Below are 7771 nucleotides of genomic sequence, written 5' to 3'. Positions count from 1 at the left end.
TGCACAGTCCTTGCAAGCCCTGAGCCCAGTTGGGAGCACTGCAGGGAATTCTCACAGCAGTGTTCCCCCGATTAGGAGCAAAAGGTGTGCACCTCCTACCCCACGCCCATGCCATGAGCCAAGCTGCTATTGCATCTGGAGGGGCTCTGCCCTGGGGCCAGTAGCACCTGCACCTCTCCAGCACTGGGGCTCCACTTTCATGCCACCAAGCCCACGTGAGCAGCTGAACACCACAACCCCAGCTGCATAGAGCTTGGGCCCAGGCTTAGCTGTGGCTCTGGTCCTGCACAGCAGGGAAACCCATCCCCACCGCAGCTCTTCCAGCTGTCTGCTCCTCCCACCTGCAGCAAACCCACCCTTGAGCCAAACAGCTGCAGGTCTCCCCACATAGGACCCACCAGCCTCCAAGCAACTGACAGCAGGAGCTCAGGGCCTGATAAATCAGCCCCACAGCACCCCCACCTGCAGGTACGCCCCTGGCCTGCCCAATGGCTCTGTGCCTCCAATAAGGGCCTAAGAAAAAGTCCCACAGGCTGCCCCTGGCGATATACAAAAATTAGTAGCATTTCTATACACAAACAAAAACCTAGCTGAAAAAGAGATCAAGAAGGCAATCCTATTTCCAATAGCAACAAAAAATATAAAATACCTAGGGATAAATTTAACAAAAGAGGGGAAGGACCTCTACAAGGAAAACTACAAAAAACTGACGCAAGAAACTGAAGAGGATATGAACAAATGAGAAGACATCTCATGCTCAAGGATCGGAAGATCTAATATTGTTAAAACGATTGTGCTACCCAAGGTAATCTACACATTTAAGGCAATGCCTATCAAAATACCAATGGCATTCTTTGTAGAAAAAGAAATAATATTAAAATTTGTATGGAACCACAAAAGACCCCAAACAGCCAAAGCCATCCTGAACAAAAAGAACAAAGCTGGAGGCATCACACTCCCAGACTCAAAATACACTACAAAGCTACAGTAACCAAAACAGCATGGAACTGGCATAAAAACAGACACACAGACCAATGGAACAGAACAGAGGGCCCAGAAATTAATCCGCTTTCTACAGCCGACTGATTTCCAACAAAGGTGCTAAGCACACTCACTGTGGAAAGGACAGATTCTTCAATAAATGGTGCTGGGCAGTGGCTCACACCTATTACAGCTACTTGAGAGGTGGGAGGATTGCTTGTGCCCAGGAGTTCAAGACCAGCCTGGGCAACACAGCAAGACCCCGTCTCTACAAAAAGTTTAAAAATTAGCCAAGTGTAGTGGTGTGTGCCTGTAGTTTCAGTTACTTGGGAGGCTGAGGTGGGAGGATTGCCCAAGCTCAGGAGTTTGGGGCTGCAGTGAGCTATGAGCCACTGCCCTCCAGCCTGGATGACAGTGCGAGACCCTGTCTCTAAAAAAAAATTTCTACTCTAGTGCTTACAGCAGACCAATTCATAGTGACTGAAAATGGGGACATCCTACTGCCTATCGACTGCCCATCAGCATCTGGGTGGCTAGCCCAGCTGTGGTGCATTCACACCAAGGAATGCCACTTGGCAATTAAAAGGAACTACTGTTATGTGGAACAATGATGAGTTTCACAAACACTGTGCCAAGTAAAAGAAGCCAGATACAAAAGACTGAGTGATTCCATCCATGTAAATTTCTAGAACAGATTCATCCACAATGACAGAAAACAGTCTGGCTGCAAAGGGGCAAGATGGAAGTTTTGGTTTTTGTTTGGAGTCAGGGTCTGACTCTGTCACCCAGGCTGGAGTACAGTGGTGAGATTGTGGCTCACTGCAGCCTCCACCTCCCAGGCTCAAGCAATCGTCTTACCTCAGCCTCCTAAGTAGCTGGGATCACAGGCATGTACCACCATGCCCAGCTAATTTCTTCTATTTTTGTAGAGATGGGGCATCACTATGTTGCCCAGGCTGGTCTTGAACTCCTGGGCTCAAGTAATCCTCTCGCCTTGACCTCCCAAAGTGCTGGGATTACAGGCATGAGCTACAGCACCTGGCTGTTTTTAAGTAATGGAAATGTTCTATATCTCCGTTGTAACAGGATTTGCATGGGTGAAGAATTTGTCAAAACTCATAGAATTGCACACTTAGAATGGGTTTTCTTTATATAAATTATTCATCAGAAAATTAAAAGGGAAAAAAGGCTAGGGGTAACAACAAAAATACCCTTTTAGATGAATATAAAATAATCCTTAGAGAACCATCATCTCCTTATCCTTGGCAAGCATCCCCTCAGGGAGAGCTGCTGTTCTCTTTCCACCCCTCTGATGTCAGCCCCAGTTCCTGGGAGCCCAGATCCACAGCGTTGTCAGCCTAAGAGAGAGGTTCTCTAGAAGAACAGATACTAGCTTGAGAACAGAACATTACAAGGAGAGTACACACGCCATAGTAAACCATATGCCTATTCAGGGAGGTCAAGGAAGACAAAGGTCTTTAAAGGAAAAATGAGCAGGATCACAATGGTTTTGAGATAATTCTCCTTGGCTACAAACATCAATAACAAAGGTCATTCCAGTCTGAGGTTGGACAGGCAATTGCTGGGCAGTTGTCCCTGCAGAAATATTTTTTGTGTAAGGGTGTGATGGCCTCTGTGCCGGGTTGTGGTTTTTGTAGTCCTTTCTGGTATCAGGCACGCAAGCATAAGTGTCCTCTCTTCATGGCCTTCCCCACCACTCTTTGTCAGGGCTTTCTTAACATTAGTGACTCCATTTTGATTCTGACAACTTTCACAGCATGTATTTAGAGCAGCCGCTAGGTGTTCATCCACAGAGGTGGCCGTGAGCAGTTCCTGGGATCATAACAAGAGTCCATTCTGCTTGGGTCTTACCACAAATGAAGTAAAGACAGGCCCTTGGGGAAAGGTTGGGCAGACTGAGCCCCACATGAGCAGGGCAGGAGATGGGCCCGCGCCCCAACAGAAATGTCAGGCGATCATCAGGTGATGGCCAAGCGGTTGTTAAACTGTCTAAAATAATTATTGGTTGCAGCTGGTGCCAGAGAAAGGCAGGCTCCCAATAGATAGAAAACACCTAAAGCTGGTGATGAGCCACTTCCCGATAAGATCTCAGGAGTTGGCACAGGTGGGAATTGAACAATGAGAACACTTGGACACAGTGCGGGCAACATCACACACCAGGGCCTGTCGTGGGGTGGGAGGGATAGCATTAGGAGAAATACCTAATGTAAATGACGAGTTAATGGGTGCAGCAAACCAACATGGCACATGCCTACCTATGTAACAAACCTGCACGTTGTGTACATGTACCCTAGAACTTAAATTAAAAAATTAAAAAAAAATCTCAGGAGTTGGTGAGTGAGGTCAAGCATGCACACTACGAGGCAAAGTGGCAAAGTTTAACCAGCGTGTGACCTTCCCCTAGGAACTGGTAAGGGAAGACTGCCTCAAGAGGGCACCGCACAACTCCAGTAAGCACACTGTGCACGCGGCCCTCCCAAGTGCCGGCAGGCCACTGCGCATGCGGACAGCCCACCCCAAGGGAAGAATCAGGGGAGAAGGGACGCAGCCCCCCAGAAGCATGCCAACATATAAACCCCAAGTCAAAGGTCAAAACTCTGTACTTGCTCTCTCAAGATGCCCACCTGGCCCTCCTGCAAGTGTACTTTACTTCCTTTCGTTCCTGCTCTAACACTTTTTTAATAAACTTTCACTCTTGCTCTGAAACTTACCTCAGTCTCTGACCCTGCCTTGTGCCCCCTGGATGAATTATTTCCTCTGAGGAGGTAAAAGCTAAGTTGCTGCAGACTTATACGGATTTGCTGCTGCTGACACCAGGAGATGGCGTTCTGGGTTCCCTGTGGCCCTGGAGAGTAGCAGCCTCCCCTCTTTCTCCAGGAGCCCCCCCCACTAGGAAATGGCAGCAGGCACTCAGCTCGTTACAGCCCATGCCATCGATACCTGTGTGTGCATGAGCCCCAGTCTCACCCAGGGCCCTAGGAATGAGCCACGGCCTCCCTCTGGCACGAACGGTTAGCCTTTGGGAAACCCGCAACAGATGCCCACATTCAACTGGCAAGATTCTCAAACACCGGCCCACAAGCCAGCACCTGGAGGGCTGCTCATGCACATGGTGGCACTTATCAATAACTTTTCAATGATGGAAAAATCTTATCAATAACTTTTCGATGATGGAAAGATGTTCTTGGGTGGGCTAGGAAGTCCTGTAAGAGCTGTGTCCTTGCAAGAGGAGAGCCAGCAGCCGGGCACAGGGGTGACACCTTGGGCCTAGATGTCCCTGCCCCTGACCTGCTAGAAAGCTGACTGGTCTGCCACAGAACGCTTCTGCTTTGCCTCCAGGAAAAGGCCTTGTTATCTGCGAACTCCCAGAGGCACCCATCGCAGGATACCCAGCTTTGCCTGGGGGCTCTTGTCCCTGCTTGCCTATAAATATCTGCACCTGGGACAGAATTTAATCCAGATCAAAACTCAGTCTGAGACTTCCTTTCCTAGAACTACAACCCCAGGGGCAGGTAGTGTGGGCAGAGACAGAGTCCCACCTCGCCCTGCCGACACAACATCTGTTGAATGAGACCAAATGTGGGTTTGTGGCCCTTCATCCATAAATCCTGCAGATGTGCCAGGCCCGGTGGCTCACGCCTGTAATCCCAGCACTTTGGGAGGCCGAGGCGGGCGGATCACAAGGTCAGGAGCTCGAGACCATCCTGGCTAACACGGTGAAACCCCGTCTCTACTAAAAATACAAAAAATTACCTGGGCGTGGTGGCGGGCGCCTGTGGTCCCTGTTACTCTGGAGGCTGAGGCACGAGAATGGCGTGAACCCAGGAGGCGGAGCTTGCAGCGAGCTGAGATCGCGCCACTCCACTCCAGCCTGGGCGACAGAGCGAGACTCTGTCTCAAAAAAAAAAAAAAAAGTCCTGCAGATGTTAGAATGCGCGGAAGAGAGAGAAACCCAAAGTGTGAATGAATACAGAGAGGCAGGAGATCCAACACCTTCCTCCCCAGGAAAGCCCGGGCACGAGGTCCCTGAGCTGAGCTGAGCCTGGGGGCTGGTTCCAGTCTGAGGACCGCCCACAGCCCTCACAGCAGGGTGTGTCCACATTCAGATGCCCTCCTCTCTCCCTCCATCCCCCTCCCAAGGCTGCATCGGCAGCTGTGGCCTCGTAGGGAGAGGTGTGGTTTGGGGGTGATTTCCTATTTCCTTCGTGTCTGACCACTGCCCGAGGGCCTCACAAAGGAACCAAATCTTTTGGAGCCTGCATTTCCTGTCATCCTGAGTGGCCTTTGGAGTCCTCAGTGTATAAAGACAGCAAGGGCCAGCTGTTCATGTTAGCTTTCTGGAACATTCCAGGCACTCCATGTACTAACAGGTTCCTTGCCAGAGGGCCCTCAAATGATGGAATTGATAAAAGCATTATAAAATGTTGATAAATTCTCTAACCATAGACGTGGCGCTCAGTGAGTACGAATGCAAGATGTGACTCCCCCAGGCCTAGAAAGCAAGCCTTAGCTTCAGAGACGTGGGTAACCTTGGCTCTCCACGGGAGTGAGGCCAACAAGGCCAGCAGAACAGGGTCAAGCAGCTCCTGTTGCCCAAGCAGCCACAGCCGCCTGGCCTTCACTGCATCCAGCTGTGCAGTGGCAGAGAGGATGCTGCGTGGGGACAGCAGGAGGAGAGGCCTTCAAGACCCAGGCCAGCTAAGCCTGGGGAGATAGAGACAGCCACCACGCTGGGGGAGTGTGGACGCAGGAGTTTGAGGAGTTCTGCGGGGTGCTGAATGGGGTCCTCCTCTGGCGCTTTCTTGAGGGAGTTCTGCAATGATCCATATTCTTTCCAGGGACTTTCTTTCAAGTGCTGTCATATGCTGCCGCGGCTTGCCGGCAGCCCAGCCTCAGGCGGTCGGAGTCGGAAGGCGACAGATGCAGGGCTCCCTTTCCTCATCGGGTCTCTCAACAGGGCAGGGGGACGGCCATGAGTGTGCAAATGTGTCCAGACCACTGCAGAACCTCTCATCTGCTCAGCTGGAGAGGCCCTTCCTGTCTCTGTGATCTTTCCCAAGATGGCCAACGTCCTGCACCACCGGCCACCCCTTCCGTTGGTCACTGTGGATGACACTAGGGGTGGACACTGACCAAGGAGGCACCAACCTGATTCCAGCTCCTAGAGCTGGCCAGGTGCCTGACAGGAAAATGAGGCATCTGAAGAACACGGAGAGATGGGGGTAGGGTGGTAGGGAGGGAGGGAGATGAAGCCACATCCCAGAGCTCCTGGGTTTGCAGCTCCTTCCGGAGGCCTGGCTAGGTCCCTGCCTCGGTTCCTGCCTCTGGATGCCGTGAGACAATCCACCCTGGATAGCCTACCAGTCCCCTTACGTTTGACAGCTGGAGTTGGAATTTGCCTCCCGCAGACCACAGGTCTATAGCCTTCATTCACACGTCGCACAGACTGTGGCAGGACCAGCACCCGCTGCCGGTGTGGGACGCCTGGCCCTGTAGGGGACCCCAAGAGTGGCTGGAGAGCAGGGCGTGATGCCTCTTGGGCCACCCTGCAAAGGGCTCACGAGCCTCCTCAGGAGGATGCATTTGATCAGGGTAACAGGAGTCAGCAGAGGGCTTTCCAAGGACAGGTTTGCCAAGAAGCGAGAACAGACTGAGGGGGGAACGATAGAGGCACTGGGTGCAGTCAGACACCACTGCAATGGTAGACGAAAACCGCGCCGTGAGAAGACTCTGTGGGGAGGGTAACTAAGTGCATGAGCGTGAGAGGGGCGAAAAAAGCCTCGGATGGCTCCGAAGCTCCTGGCCCAGCTTCCAGGGGTTGGTGGCCCAGGACCGCCCCTGCACGCGGCCTCGGGTGCCTGCTCCAGGCAGACCTGCTTCTCTGGCCCAGTCTCGGCACCAATCACTGTCCCATCCGCCAGTCAGCCAAGTCCTCTGAGTTCTTCCCGGAGCCCAGCACCCTGATGCAATTGTCCCTGCTCTGAAAACCCTCAGCAATCTATTGGGTCTTCAGTAGCATCTACTCTTTCTAGAAATGTCGAACAAGGTTTTTCGATTGTGCTGCACGTGTGGCAGACACAGAAACGGAAACGACCTTCCAGAGAACTGGCCAAGGGACGGGAGCTGCTCCAGTAACTGAAGGGCACAGACTGAGCGCTTCTGATGGAGTCGGGGAGGTCGCCGGCCCATCCACCGGCTGCCCGAGGGCCTCCCACTGACTTCCCCGGCCGCCCTCCGAGGGGCCTCTGCTGACCTCGCCGTGCTGGGCACGCTCGGCTTTAGCGGGAAGCTGGGGGTCAGGTTCAAGGCTGTGAGGAGCCACTTCAGCCTGGGAATTTGAATTTTTTCTTCAAAAGCGCCTGTCCCCACAATGGGTTTGTACTGGGGAAAAAACCCACACACGGGATGAGGTGCCCGGCTTCCGTGAGGGTTCTGAGCACTTCGTTTTTCTTCCCTTTTGATTCTGACAACTGTGGACTAGAAGGGTTGCAGGCCCAGTGCCGGAATTCCAGTATCACCTTCCACCAGGCTCCCCACACGTCCACATGGCCCCCACTTGGTGGTCTGGCAGGCGTCGGCGGTTGGGGACGGCGCCCCGGGGACCCCGCGGCCCTAGCCTTCCCCGGCGCCCCGCGAACGCCCTCCGCGGCCCCAGCAGCTGAGCGCCTGGGTCCCCGAGAGGCACGCCAGGAGGGCGGCGCGGGCGGGTAACGTCACACACGCGCCGCATCCCGAGACTCCGTTTCCCAGGGAGCCGCGCGGCGCGTCC

The 7771-nt window shown here is 53.1% G+C and overlaps 1 long non-coding RNA gene across 1 annotated transcript; it reads right to left on the bottom strand.

Moving 5' to 3' along the window:
- Positions 1-2105: 2105 nt before the first annotated feature.
- Positions 2106-5304, bottom strand: LOC134810044 (uncharacterized). Its single transcript, XR_010157112.1, has 2 exons — positions 4756-5304; positions 2106-3165 (listed from the first exon to the last, which is right to left on the bottom strand). It is a non-coding gene; the product is annotated as an uncharacterized LOC134810044 (long non-coding RNA).
- Positions 5305-7771: the final 2467 nt, after the last annotated feature.

This window comes from Pan troglodytes, chromosome 4, assembly GCF_028858775.2.
Source record: "Pan troglodytes isolate AG18354 chromosome 4, NHGRI_mPanTro3-v2.0_pri, whole genome shotgun sequence".
NCBI lineage: Eukaryota > Metazoa > Chordata > Mammalia > Primates > Hominidae > Pan > Pan troglodytes.
Note: the sequence above shows the minus strand (reverse complement) of the source record. Positions and strands in the feature narration are given on the sequence as shown.